Raw genomic sequence first — 15,827 nt, 5'->3', positions numbered from 1 at the left:
ATATATATCGCAACACCACCTCCGCGTTTACCGATTCGGTTATTTCTACAGAGGGTGTAATTATCTAAACTTACAAGAGAAGATGATAGGGAAGACTTCAACCACGTTTCAGAGATAAGAATAGCGTGAAGAGACAAAGGAGAGAAAATAGATTGGAATTCATTGAAATGACAGAGAAGGCTTTGAGAATTTCTGTGGGCTACTTTTAAGTGTTAGGATGCGAGCTGAAAGACGATTTTAACAGGGCACTGGTCGAAGGTGCAGGTAGTGGGTTAGGGGTGGCTGGGGAGGATGTTGGTGCGGCTGTGGAAGGGAATTCAGAAAAGTGAAAGTCGTTTGTTTGAGGGGCTGCAGACAGCGAGTCATTCACCTCGATGCAGTCAATACTGACAACTTCAACTTACAGAAACTAAATTAATATAAACTAATAGTAATGCAATAATGACAGAGATTAATAATAATATTGATATGATAACGGTAATAGTGAATATTGCAAACCTATCACTAAAAATTGAATTACGAACTAAGAAAATGTGGTAGTGTATGATATTATGAGCTAGTGCTTGAATATTGACTACGGCAGATCAGAAGCTTTTACAATTTTCTTTTACATTTGCGATTTTAACAAAAATAATTCCGTCTGTGGTCCAGACATTAGTCAGTCCATATCTCGTGATGCAATCTTTCAATGGGTATTTAAGTGTTCTTTTTTACTTGGTTATTTAACAATGCTGTATCAACCACGAGGTTATTTAGCGTCGATTGTATTGGTGATAACGAGATGATATTTGGCGATATGAGGCCGAGGATTCGCCATAGAATACTTGACATTTGCTTTACTGTTGGGAAAAATCTTGGAAAAAACACAACCAAGTAATTATCCCAAACGGGAATCGAACCCGACACCGAGCGCAACTCAAGGTCAGTAGGGAAGTAGCTTAGCCGACTGAGCTATGCCGGTGGCTAAAATTTGTTAATTCATTATTAAAAGTGAATCTGATATAACGTTAATACAAATTAGTTTGGTTTCATAGAATAGGCCTGTATCTAACCATAAATGCAATAATAAATAAATAAATAGATAAATAATTAAATAAATAAATGAGTGATGAGTATGTGAGTCAGTGAGTGAATGAGTGAATAAATTACTAAATAAATAAATAAATAAATAATTAATAAATGAGTGAGTGAATGTGTGAATAAATAAATGAATAAATAAATAAATAAATAAATAAATAAATAAATAAAATAAATAAATAAATATTACCTTAAATTCAACAGCAATATCCTTAAAATATTTGCATCGTTTTCTAGGTGTTAAATAATATTTACATTGTCAAAAATACTCAGACGTGAACGTTTTGCGACACGATTCCTTCTCGGTAGGCCTATGCGGGGGCTTAGATTCTCGTTACAACAGACCGCGTTGTATTGTTCTTTGCTTTCTTTACACTCAAAGTCATTCTACTAACTAATTCAACAGAGCAGTGTATTTCCAAATCTTGGAAAATACTTTTACATGACATCATTTTATGCACAACTGCAATAATTCTAGCGGCTTTCTTTTGCAAAATAAACATTTGCTCAACATCAGAAGACTCGTCAAATAATACTAATCCATATTAAAATTTCATTAAAGAATAAAAGTGTGCAAAGTATTATATTCCAAGTGTAATTATGTCGTCAATAGAAGATAAAGATTTTATTCCATAACAGGCAGAGCTCAATCTATGAATAATATATTCAATGTGTGTTTTCCACTTCACGTAATTTCCCAACGAAACACTTGCTCACCAAAACCTACAATAACCTCTACATAGTAGTATAGTTCTCCCTAGAAATCCAAGGGGTACTAGATCCATGAAAGATGAAGCAAACTAGGAACTCAATGTACAGGAACATCATATTATTTTTACTAAAACTTCTAACATTAACCTGCTATACCTTTGGAATAACGGTTGAGAACTGGAAACACCGTTTGCTACCCTCTTCCACGACTGCAATTCGATGATACTGCGTAAAATAAAAAAAAATCACTTTACTAGGTATAGGAGAGAAAAAATTAGCTCATCCATTTACGTAAACTAGGAAATATCGCGATTTTGAGTTTCATAATTTTCAATAGGTTTTTGTTTAATCAAAATACAGTACTGTATTAAAATAAAAGTTCACGAACTGAGCTATCAATTTGGGCGTACTCATTAGCCTATGCAGTGTATATTATACTGTCTATGTCACATTAGCGTACAGTATGGAGATTGAAGTTAAATTCAGAAATAATCATAATATGGATATTTAAACACATCTTTGAAAATGGTGGCCGTTCATTTCAATACAGGCTTCAATTCTTTTGTGGATATTATCGCACTATAGACTGTTGTACCTAATTCCAATTAGGTTTACCAGTTTAGTCTTTCGTACTAGTAACTAATGTTGAAATAATTCTGTACCTATTCTATAAAAGAGTACCTTCGTACTGCAAATTTAATCTTCAATTCTGCTCGATCCGAAAAAATAAAATTACTCAGACATGCTATCTACTGTCCGTCCAAGTGGTTACGTCGCAGGGTCGTAGAAAGGGGCGAAAGCATGTGACAGTTTATTACTTAACGAGGCCCTTGTATTTGATTTATTTTAAACAGTTGTATAATATTACGTAGACGTGCAATTCCTAACAGAAATTAATATTTTCAGAAAAGAGCTAAGACAACCCAGCCACTAGCCTTTACAGAAGGGCGAGCATTAGTGGGTGGGAGAAACCGGGACGCGACGTAGGGAAACGGACGACAGTACCTGTGGGAAAATATGATTCAATATTGAAAGCTATTTCGTAACTGGAAACGGGAACATATTTCTGGAACGTACTATACTCACTAACTCAGTACTGTTTACTGTGACCGTAAGGCAACTTTGACTGCATAAGCGTCCTTTGTTCTGTGTGGAGGAAGATTGGTAGTTTACTAGTAGGGGGGTGGGAGTGAAGTACATTAAAAAAACTGAGGTGCAATGAAAAATGAAATAAAAATAACGTAATTTTCCTGTATAAATATGTGGTGTTTGAAATTAATACAGAAGCGTATGATTTCAAACAGACTGGGTCCGAAAGATGGTAAACTTTAAATATCTCAGCGGTTCGGATACAATTAACGCTTCCTGAGTCGAAATCCATGAAAGACGAAGCAAACTCGAAACTCAATGTATAAATATGTGGTATTTGAAATTATTGCTAAAAACGTATGATTGCAAACAGATTCGTCCGATAGTTGATAAAGTTTAAATATCTTAAAGATTGGGATACAAGTAATGCCTTCTGGGTTTTAGATATTATTGTAATTTGTTCCAGCGCGTAAAAGCTTTGGCATATTATCCACGTTTTGTACTAATAAATAGCATTGGTCAAAACCTAAGGATCTTGGCTCATAACTTTATATTCATTATTGCTGCTTCCCTTCTTGACTACGAGACTCTTTTGCATAATATAAGCCTATTCTTTTCGCTCAGACATTTGCGTCAGAATTGCATTCCCCCATTTTAATCGGCTAGGGTGAAGGTCCTCTAATGAGTATGTTCAGCCTTTTTTTTTTCCACTTAACGTCATCCTAATTTCTTTTAATGAGAGCATAATACTTTCACCGGCGAGGATGAAGGTCGTCAAGCGACAATTTTCGTTCATTTTTTTTTTCACTTACGTCACGCCATCCTACTTTCATCCAATGAGCGAATAATGCTTCAGATGTAAACAAATTACAAAGCACTACAGTGATTTTTTTGGAAAATTATCACAACATCAGGTTCACCTTTATCTTTTTGGATGTTATCAGCTCTATCTTTCCCTGTTCATTCAACATGCGTAACTGAGATTTAATGCAATATGCACTGAAACATACCGATACTGATGGGCGTTACAAATCGTTTTTGCCAAGGGTCAAATGATGAAAATAATTGAATAGTTCGGAATGCATAGCCATAAAGCAGAGACAAATTTATAAATTGTGTGGAGTCAGTTTCAACAGTTCTGTGAAATACTTGGTTATGAATTGAAAAGAAAAACACCAAGTCCATAAATTCCAGACATTTTAGAAGTTTCAGCACGAGAATATTAAATGACGACGAATATATTAAGATGTCGTATACTGAAACAGCCATGTGGAATGAGGCAGAAAAAGTGATACAAAAATATTTTAGGGAATATCAACGAAATTTCAACAGTTTGTAGGGCAAGAACTTTAAATGCGCTAGTGAAGCAAGAGCCACCGAAAGGAAACAATTGCAGAACATGCCAGAGCAGCCAAGGGCATTCGTTCCACTCAGGGCCAAGAGCAGCATGACAGGTATCCCCCACTCCTCTGTTACGGAGCGCTGAACGCAGTTTGTTTACCTCTCCTGAATATCTGTAATACAGTCAGTGGTTAATGTATGGGCTCGAAATGGACGTTTCTGGTAAAAGAATGCTTCGAATGTTTCGAAAGGAATGGGAGAATGCTTATTTCATTATATTTAAAGATGATAAAATGCATTGTGCGTATTATAAAAAAAAACAGTTACAAAATATAAAAGCGTACAGCGCACAAAAGCACTACAAAACCATGCATAATTATTGGTTTTAAAAGACAATATGTATATTTTATAGACAGGCTTATTTTATATTTCAGTTCACGACAGGAAAAGAAAATATATGGATCTGTCGGAAGATTTTAATATGGAGTTGGAAGAAAAATCTACTTTGAATCCTGCATTGGACGCAAGCTCTGACATAACATATAAAATAGCAAGTTTGTTTAAAAAATGGTTAATTAAGGCTTCAGATAGTGTGTGTCCTGAAAAAACGTAAATGTTTGAACGCATTTCCCTGTCAAGACGCAGTGTCAATAGTAATGTTAAACTTTCTGACTCAGACTTTCAAATGGAAGTGATAGACCTGAAATGTGATTCTCAATTGCATGATCTGTGTTCATCTCTCAGACGGAAAGAACTTTAGATACATATAAACTCACAATAGCCTAAATTAATTTCACTTGGAGCTAAGTTTGCAGCTATTTTTGGTTTTACATATATGTGGGAGATGCTATTTTCTATTTGAATATGACAAAATCTGCATTCTGTTCTCGAATTATACATAAATTTAAATTTCTGTTTATGTATAATTTTTTCTAATATTCAACCCAGGATTGTTGACCATTGAATGATGGAAAATTCAGAATAAAATTAATAATACGAATACATTCATGTTCATCGTTCTGGTGTTCTAACGCATAACATTTTACAATACAGAATTTGCCTTATAAATATGTATTAACTTAGCTCCTTTGTGTACGGCTGCACCTCTTGGACGTCCACACCTGTGGAGTAACGGCTAGCACGTCTGGTCGCGAAACCAGGTGGCCCGGGTTCGATTCCCGGTCGGGGCAATTTACCTGATTGGGGGTTTTTTCCGGGGTTTTCCCTCAACCCAATATGAGGAAATGCTGGGTAACTTTCGGTGCTGGACCCCGGACTCATTTCTTCGGTATTATCACCTTCATCTCATTCAGACGCTAAATAACCTAAGCTGTTGATAAAGCGTCGTAAAATAACCTAGTAAAAAAACCTCTTGGACGGTTCGAAAAAATAACAAAGGGAAGGTCAGTAATTTCCGCTGCCCGACAGCCCGGCAATGGCAATAATACAATGAATGATTCTGAACGGAAACGTTCATCTAGGCCAGATATATTCATTTCTAACAATAAGTGTTACATATTTTATATTTAGGGAATCATTAAAGTCAACAGTTATAAAAAAAATATTAACATAACTTTAAATATATCAAGTAGATACATCTACCAAGTTTAATGTACGAGGTGTGTTGAAAAAATATCCAATTTTAATTTTTGCCGTGTAAACAAATGAAGCACGGTTTCCGTCCTTCGGTGGAGATGTGTAGGGTACATACATTCGCATGCGTGAATTTTATACCGCCCACAGGAATGGTCAGTCCCTGCCAGTGGACCTATAAGTGAGAAAATGTATTGTGTATGAATAAATGTATTTTTGTAGACGAAAGGCTCGATATTTTTTAACACACCTCTTATGTCAAGGATTGGTTTTCTTTTTAAAGAAATTACTATTTTATTTAAAAAATCTCAGATTAAAATTTAAGGGGGGGGGGAAGAAGTGGAAATTGAGATTTTCCAAACTATACATTCCAGAAACCCACTTTTTTGCACAGACAGTCTATTTTACACTAAAAGTAACTGTGGCAAGTTTGAACACAATATCACAAATAACTTTTGAGATATAATAAATTTGTTTCCTATGCTTAAAAAAATGCAACAAAAGTAAAATTTATCTTATCACACAGAAATTAATATTAACTTATGCTCTAATGCTTTTATTTTTATTCTTTAATATGCCATGAATAAAATTTCTGATGGAATTATGAGTGTTTTTTTTCATTACTCGAGAAAAACAATTTTTATGACAAAATGGTAAAAATAAAAAAAAAGTGATCAACATTTCACTTTGTATATTTTTTATTGACGTTCAGCCTAACAAAAAATTCCATCGGTCATTTTAAGAAATACATATTAGAGAACATTTTGTAAAAATGTGGAAGTCCTAGCTAGGTACACTTTGGGAGAAGGTACACTTTGGATATGACAAAATTATGAAAATATTACAACCGAGGAAGAGCAAGATTAAAATTTTGCATATTAATTCTATAACAAAAACCTCATATTCACTGAACCTGCACTACTAGAAGTTCCCAGCTTTATATGATAGTCTAGCTCTTTTTTGTCAGCATTTCCAGCTTATATCTTCGTCACATTATTATACTTATCACTATATTTAGGGTTACATAAAATGTTTCGGTGTAATAAAACACAAGGCAAAAATGATTATAAACACACAACATAAACCAATTCAATTTGTAAACAACACATCCCATGGGTTCTAACGTGTAATGAATAATAAAGTGATACCTAGTGTGTTTATATAAAGCTCTGGAAAAAGCTCAAAGGAAAATAAATTTCTAAACACAACCAACAAGTGACTATAGAAAATAGGTGATATCTATTTGAAAAGTATTATGAACTATTAAAAGTTGGCAACGGTAACTTCACAGCAGAGGTAACACCAACATTGTGTATTCCAAATAGAGGAGATAGACATGTTTCAGAAATTGATTACACATTTAAATTCCTGGGCGTAGCTGGGCTGTCATGTTTACGCGACACAGGATTTAAAAAATAACGACAAAAACGATAATAGTTCCAGGTGTGATAGACCAATGAAAATTTCTGGAGATATTTTTCGAAATGCAAAGTATAAATTATGTAAAAATTATCACGAAATCGGAATTTTTGACCAAAATACCAACATTTTCACCTCTGACCCCATTAACTTCGTATTTTTTTCGAGAAATTAAAGACATCTGAAGGTCTCCATAAATATTTATTTTAGGCAATTTTAGGGTCAAAAATATACAAACAGGTACAATGTTAAACTCTGCCAGGTTATACAACTTTCATGAAACGTACAACTACGTCATTGGATTTTATTTATTCCTTCAGGTAAAAATAGGGATAAAATATAAATTCCGAGGTCTACGATAAGGTAAAGTACCCTAATAAGAGACAGGGCGCTAATAAGAGATACATTGTTAATTTCTCTAGTATAATTTGAGATCTCTCGACAACTATTGGATATCAATATTTGTGCTTCTAAAACATTGTGTTCTTCGTCTAACCTCAGTTGAAAGTAACCAACGAAGCTGAGATCAAGCAAAGTAATTTTTCACATTTTGAACTGTTTGGTGGTTTTTGTTGAGGAAGTCAACAGTAGTTAAATTAACCTACAACAAATTTATTATTAATTTTATAAAATTTATTGGCAAAATGTTGCATATAATAAGGTAGATTGCTAATAAGGAAGATAAGAATTTATGACCTTAAGTAGCTATTTCATTTTTATTTATTCCGTTTCCTAAAAGAGATACCTAGGGGCCCCATTAAGAGATAGTGTCTCTTATTTAGAACCCTTATTTGGTGTTAATATGATGCTCACCTTTGAGAGTATACGAAAGGCGTTAATGCTTCTAGTCGTGTCAGTTTGTCTACCATTAACAAAATAAGAACCAATGAAAGATTAATTGAACTATTAATTAAAATTAATTACGAATTAGGTCAATCATTAATTATCCATTATCCTCAATTATTCATTACAAAAATTAGTAATTGAAAGGATTAAGTTTTCATTATTAATGCCTAAAATTAATTATTTATGAGATGACAATAATATCAATAGCTAAAATCAATTAAAATTGGCTTGTCCGACAATATTTACCTTACTTACACATCATAACATAAGTGCGTAATTCGTGAAATATTCTCTATATATTTCAAGTAAAAATCTTTAGTAATTATTAAAATTATTAAATTTAATTGTGATTCCTGGTTTCGAAAATTTCGTTGGACCTGTGTAAATATCGCCACTATAGCCAGTGCCAGCGTTTGTGGCACTTGTCCTTGAGTAAAAAGCCAGTCAGTGAGGACTTGTTGCCAGTATAGCTGAGTACGGTAACAGCCAACACGTCACGTAAGCAATCTTCCAATCACAGTTGTCACTCTTATTGCCCACTGATTGCGTCAAAGGCTAGACACTCTCAATTTGCATTTCTGGGATGTGTCCTTGAGTACACTGTCTAGTCAGTGGCATTTGTTACCACTTCGGCTGAGAGTGGTACCATCTCCTAAAGAGATGTGACGTCAACAATCTGCCAATCTCAGTTGTCAGCTTTTATGCCCACAGACTGTGGCAAAAATAAGTTATTCGCACTCAACTTATTTCACGCGCCAGGAACGGTGACTTTAGTTATATTACAGTTACAGCAGTAGCAGCAGCAGCAACGACCACTTCAAGAGCCCCAAGCTTCAACCAGTGAGGAGTCGCATGTAAAGCATCCAGGGCAGGAAATGGAGCTGTCATAATATCAACTCTTTATCAGAAACAAATGAGAGAGAGTTTAGATAAGGAAAAACAAAGAAGAGATGGAGCTCGCAAGAAGTAGTTCGAAAAACAACAAGAAACACAGAAAAACTCAGTCCAAGAAGCACTGCTTGAGTTCGTCCAGTGATGAAGAATTCGATGTGGAAATGCAATTAATTAACTCTAGAGTCACGAAATATGGAGGAAATATATTGTTGGAGAGTGCTTGTTTTGTACTGGATTTTTTTCAGAGGGCACCAGAGCCCAGGGAGGAGAAATAGACCCAGTGTTCAAAATATCGTCGTTGGGCACACGAAGACTGCAGCACTGGTGAAGAAATTTTTACTTGTCCAACTTGGTCAATACAGCGAAATAAGAATTGTGTCAATCAAGAGGTCACAAAATAAGTGCAATCAACTTAAAATTAAAACATGGAGACCGAATTTTAATATACTATCATTTTTTTCTTTCTCTAGAAAAATATGAACATTAGCAATAGTAGCCTAAGTCAGATTAGTACATTCATGTCCGATTTGACCGACTTTGTGTTATTTTCGTAAACAATCTTAATTTGACTCGGAAAAATTTCAAATAAAGAACGGAATTTCTGTTGAGAGGAGTTAGACCACTGTTGCACTGACCACTTCAATTTTAAAATGTTCCTGAATTTATTAAAGTATCTACATGATTTAACAATGTTATATATTGCTTCAATTTTCACTCAATATTAATAATTTTTGTCCATGTTCAAAATTAAACTTAAATAGCACACGTATATCTTATTTGGCACCTCTTTCCAAAACTTCATTATTTCCCAGTGTAACTTCTCTTGATAATTTAAAATAATAATAAAAACCGACTAAAATTTGTATTGTTCATTCTAGAAATAGACGAATTGTTGTATGTATTTCACTCATTCAGATTAAAAATGTCTCTTCCCATCGTCATTTACAAGCAGTTAAAATGTGTCTCTTATTTGGGTACTTTACCTTATAAGACACGATATTTTCGACTTGACGGCAATACTAATGAATGTTTCTTACGAGTACACCTATTCATAGGCGTCATTTAGAGGGAGTGAGAGGACATTGACCCTCCTGTGTTTAAGGTGAAAACAGAGGTCAAATTTTGACAAACATATCAAAATTATTTTTTTGTCCCAATAGACATTATTAAAAAATTTTCTACGTAAATTGATATGATATTTATTAAAAATCATAATTGTAAGTACTTTTAATTGCATAAATATGTCTTATACGTCGAACTATTTTTTTTCTCTCATCTTGCACTGTTGCATAAAAATATAGCTATGTTTGAAAAAACATGTATTTGGTAGAAAAGATTGAGGTTTGGCGTGTTTTGTAGCTGAATATTTGGTTCTGAAGTTGGCCGCATTGTTGAAGACTGTATTCATTTACTTTGTTCTAACTTTACAAAACAAGTTTGATATTTTATTTATTTTTTTTAGTGTAAGATTTTCTAATGTTTACTCTTTTGTTCATTTTTTGGGAAGTTAAAAATTCACTTTTTTCCTCAGAAGGTAAGATAGCAACATTCATGCATTTTTTACAACTTATCTATCCAATTACTTTCATTATTGAATTGTAGTCAGAGATTAATTGGATAAAAAGAAATTGATGTGCATGAATATCAATACAATTTCATTTTTCCCACGGACAAAAAGTAGATTTCATAAACGGGTTCTTGAGAGCACGCAAGCCAGCCGCCGTGACGTCCCTGGTTTATAACATAGCAACAAGTTTAAGATTTGATTTGTTACTAAATGAAGTCCTTTGCCCAACTGGCAGTCTACTTTTTGTCCGTGGGAAGGATAATAAATGTCGTAAAATGTGAAATAGAAACAGACACTGTAGATGGCGAAAGGTGTAGAATGTAGGGGAAACTCAGTTAATTCCGCATTACGGGTAATTCCGCAGCAGTACATATATGATTTTACTGCGACTTTACAGTAGCGTGAACGTAAGTTTTGAGAGGCTGTCAACAGGAGGCATATCCTATGCAGTGCTATGGAAAAAGAATAAAGGATATTGGTCAACTTCTCTGTCGGCAATACAGTGAGACATCGAAATTTTGCTGTTTCTCGTGTTTCGCAACACAGCTGTGAAGAAAGTGAGCACTGTTACATATAAATTGTTCCTTTTATGTTACTTTCACAATGTACTTCATAATTATGTACGACTGCGAAATTAGCCAAGTCCTAATGCGGATTTATTCCCACTGTTGCGGAATTACCCGAGTTGTTCTTTTTCAACTTTAATGTACTTACAACAAAATAATTTGCATTTTAATAGGTCTATTTATCTCATTTGGTAATGAAAGGTTTCGTGCATGTCTGCATACCTAGATTATATTTTTCAATAAACATGTTGATAAAAATATGATAGATTTTCTTCTCAATTTTGCGGGATTAGTCGAGTCTCCACTGTATTGAGATTATTTTATTAATGTCCAAATAATTATGAAATTATTGCTATAATTTGTAAACTTGTATATTTTTTAAAATTAGTAGAAACGAACTTGCATATGAGACAAAAACATTATGTAGTAAAATTTGGAAGAAATCTGACATATCTAGAATCGATGCATATCTTAACTGCATTGAAAAAGTTCATTTCAGAGTAAATAGCGACAGAGTACCTCATGCGAATACCCTATGAAATCTTTCCTAAAACACTTGCTCCAACCACAAGGAAAAAATGAAATGACTTCCCTGTAATACTTAGTACACTACATAAGATCACACATTTTTCACATCCTATATCGTATTATCTCACATACTAGTATTATTTGTGTTAAAGCATAACATGTGTCATACCACGTCTTTCATATCACTTTTCACTTTTAACATTGTGACACTCGTTTACCTTAAATTCACATATGAATGATTCCTACCTTTCTTGCAGCCTTTCGCACTTGCAAACTTTTATGCATCTGAGTGCATGCCACTATGTCGCATGCTGCAGACCAGAGTGCAGAGCTGCAGTTAAAAGTTGCAGCAATTTCTCCTCCATCCCCCTCACTCGTAATTATATAAAACTGGTAAATTTTATCGACGTAGTTGAGAAGACGATCAAGTTTGTGCATTCTCAAGCCACGACGCACCGGAAATTCAAAGCTTTGTTGTAGAATTTGGATTGTGATTATTCTGACATCCCTCGTCATTGTGAGGTTGGGTGGTTACGCCGTGGACAAATATAGTAGAATCCTTCTTATTCGACACCATAAGGGCCAGGATATTTCCGGATACGAGATTTTGCCTGATAATTGAAAAAATTACCGGTGTATAGGCCTAAAAAATGTTCGTATTTCATGGTGCCAAATGTTGAAACTGCAGCCATGTGAAGCTTATTTCTCTGTCACTTGCTGATAACTGAGTAATCATAAAAATATGTGGATTTTCCTTACAAAAATACACCACACAACACAATCAATACTTTAATTTTAGGTTAGAATATTCACTGAAAATTTAAGTTCTTGCGATCTTCCTAATGTGACAGCACTGACAGCCCAAACATAATTAAATAAACAAAAATGTGTGGATTAAAAAAACATCACACAACAAAAATATTAGCCTAAGGTAATTTTATGTTTGAATATTCACTGAAAACGTAATTTCGTGCGAACTTCCTAATGTGGTAACACTGACGGTCTGAACATAATTAAATAAACATGAAAGCTGTGTGGATTTTCTTTATTCAAACACATCACATAACAAAAATAGTACACTAATTTCAGGTTCAAATATACACTGAAAACGCAACTTCGTGCGAACTTCCAAATGTGGTATCACTGACGGTCTGAACATAATTAAATAAACATAAAAGCTGTGTGGATTTTCTTTATTAAAACACATCACATAAAAAATACTGCACTAATTTCAAGTCCGAATATTCACTGAAAACAAAAGTATTGCAATACATCATACAACACAAATGTTACAATAATTTTAGGTTCGAATATTCACTGAAAATATAAGTTCGTGCGAACTTTCTAACGTGTCAAATCTCACGGCCCAGACTGTAGCAGTGTGACAGATTTAAACATTTTTTTTTTTGGCCCAGCCATAAGTGCCGTTGTTTTGGTATTTCCAGTTATTTGGATACCGGTTGCGAGGAATTTGACTATATTAAAGCGATTTTTCAGCCTTCGAACTGAAATACAATCTTTGATAGACTCTAAACGAAAGCACGTAAGCGAACTGGAAAATGTAGCATGGGTTCAAAATCTCGCCTTTCTCGAAAGCCTAACTGCCCATTTATATGCTTTGAACACAGTTCTATAGAGTAAAAAGAAACTAATAGTCGACATCTACGACTAAGTTCTTGATTTTTTCACCGAAAATTTTATCTCTGGGTTAAATAACTGCAAAAAAGAAACTTAATCCACTTTCCGAAACTCCATTCCTTGTTAAGGGATGAAAATGGGGAACATAATATTATGTCGACGTTGGATGACTACATTGTGCTGCTGTCTAAAATAAAATGCGTGTTTCAGCGGATGTTTAGTGATCTGGCTCTTTCAAGATCGATTTTAAGCCTTCTCCGGGTAACCTACTTTTGTAACGTTGAAGGGCAAGGAGGGTCCGTCGGACCCACATGCCATTTTAATACATTGACAGAAGAAAATCAATTTATTGTACATAATATTAATCTTCTTTAATAATGATATTATTATAGTGACCAAAGTATCCATGATAATATACATAAATGGCATCATTTTAATAGTTTCTTCATGCGATAAAAGAAAGATATTTAGTGTATGATCTACAATTATTTGTTACTTTCGTCGTAGAAAACACACACATTTACACAAATTTTTTATTTTCGCATTTCCAGCACACACACATTCCCATACGTCATTACTCTCACACACTCACACGTCATCACTCTCACACTCTCACACGTCATCCCTCTCACACGCTCACACGTTATCACCCACACTCTCGCATCAACACTGTCACACTCACACGTCATCACTCTCATACGTCATTACTCTCACACACTCACACGTCATTACTCCCACACTCACGTCATCACTCATCATCATTCTTACAGTTTTTACACACACGGGTCACTTCACAGTGCTCATTACAAACAGATTGGCCGCAATTGTCACAGCTTTGTTTTGTTTGCGACTTTTTTCATACTGGTACATATGGCAACTTTTTGTGCTCTCCTGTGTTTGGGGCGCAGTTGATGAAGTGGCCTACTAGCTTTTGGCATGAAAGGAGTAATGGTCATTACAGTTTTTTGTGCAGTCCTACTCTAGGTCTTCTTTCAATTTGAGGTTGGATGAGACTTTCAGCAACAGCTACGAGGAACAACCTCCTATTGTTCTGTCTTCCAAGATTCCACGAAGGATGAAGGCTCATCCACACAACAAATGCAGTAATTCCACATGCATCTAAAAGATTCACAAAAATGCAAATGGCCAGGGATTTGTACGTCTTTTGCACGCATATGGATTCACTAATGATCGAGTGTGTCAATATCTGCTTTTGTGCTATTACAGTGAAGAATAAATTGTGGTTTCTTTTCTTCTTCCAAAATGGTTTTTGTGTGGTGCATTGCAGAAAGAACAACAACTGCCTTATTTGGTTTTGGTACATTGAAACCAATGTTACATATTTTGTAAATCCGAAGATGGATGAACAAACTGTTTTTTTTTTATTTGGCTGAAACTCAGGAGAGATGAATATACATATTTTTTGTGCACTTTTCCAAATAAGGTGAGACCAATACTGAGGAGATTCTCAGCGACGTCTTTGTCAGTAAAGTAGTTATTGCAAGTTACATTTCTGTTTGTTCTTTGAAAAGACAGTGTTTCTGCAACACTTCCACTTACTCCAGAGTGTACCCTTAATGCCCATTCACAATGAAAATTAAACATAACCCGTAACATAATCACAGATGTTTGCGGCCAGGCTACCAAATGGGATCATTCACAATGATTTACATAAACACTCACATAAACATAACCGTAAGACGTTAACATGGAAGTTTGCAAATTCCAAACTTTCATGCTTATGCTTACGTGATTTGCAAACAGAAAACAATCGTGGAGCGCTGAAGTATACGATAGAATACGAGGAAATGGCGTCGTTGTTATGTTTCCATGGTTACCAAGTATGTTTGCGGTTATGTTTATGTCCCCATCGTGAATGATGGTATGACTTCTTGATTTTACCGTAACGTATACATTCTTAAGTTAACGGTTTAATTTTCATTGTGAATGAGCCTTTACACAGTTTTCTTTTCCGGTGTATGGCAGACCATTTAGGGGATAAAATGTTTTGGAGTCACAAGCCCACCATACTTTCATGCCATATTTGTCAGGTTTTGATAGCATGTATTCCTTGAAAAGACATCTACCACGGAATGGAATAAGTTGCTCATCAATCGTTACAAGGAATATAGGGCTAATACTTTTTTAAAATTCGAATTCACATGTTCCCAGATTCTATTTATAACCAGGGCAAACTTATCCTTCTGACGGCAAATGGATCTTGTTGTTTTGTCATCAAAACAAGTGAACGCTAGGAAATATTTGAATCTCTTGAGACCCATGGTCGCTCTAAATTCTGGAACACCATACAAGCTGCTCCATGGAATGTCATAATTAGTGTAATTTGCTTTGAGGTGTCCTGCAGTTACTAGTAGACAGGAAAATTGACGCAATTCAGTGTCCTCACAACACTTCCATGGGTTTGCAACATTTCTTTCTAAATACAGCCGCTCAGCCTCTTGATTATTTAACTATGTCACTTATAATTCAATCAGTATAAAGATTGAGGGCATCAATAGATTTCCCAGGTGAAAGGGTGACTTTATTTATTGACCCTT

The 15,827-nt window shown here is 34.7% G+C and overlaps 1 protein-coding gene across 1 annotated transcript in view; it reads right to left on the bottom strand.

The window, feature by feature from the left end:
- LOC138698958 (cytochrome P450 4C1-like) overlaps positions 1 to 11,964 on the bottom strand; it is a 103,624-nt gene extending 91,660 nt beyond the window's left edge. Inside the window, exon 1 of the mRNA XM_069825152.1 lies at positions 11,878 to 11,964. The gene's annotated coding sequence lies outside the window, so the exon portion shown is untranslated. The remainder of the gene's footprint in view (positions 1 to 11,877) is intronic.
- Positions 11,965 to 15,827: the final 3,863 nt, after the last annotated feature.

The sequence above is a fragment of the Periplaneta americana genome, chromosome 4 (assembly GCF_040183065.1).
Source record: "Periplaneta americana isolate PAMFEO1 chromosome 4, P.americana_PAMFEO1_priV1, whole genome shotgun sequence".
Classification (NCBI taxonomy): Eukaryota; Metazoa; Arthropoda; class Insecta; order Blattodea; family Blattidae; genus Periplaneta; species Periplaneta americana.
The sequence above is the reverse complement of the archived record's forward strand: the minus strand, read 5'-3'. Positions and strand labels throughout refer to the sequence as shown.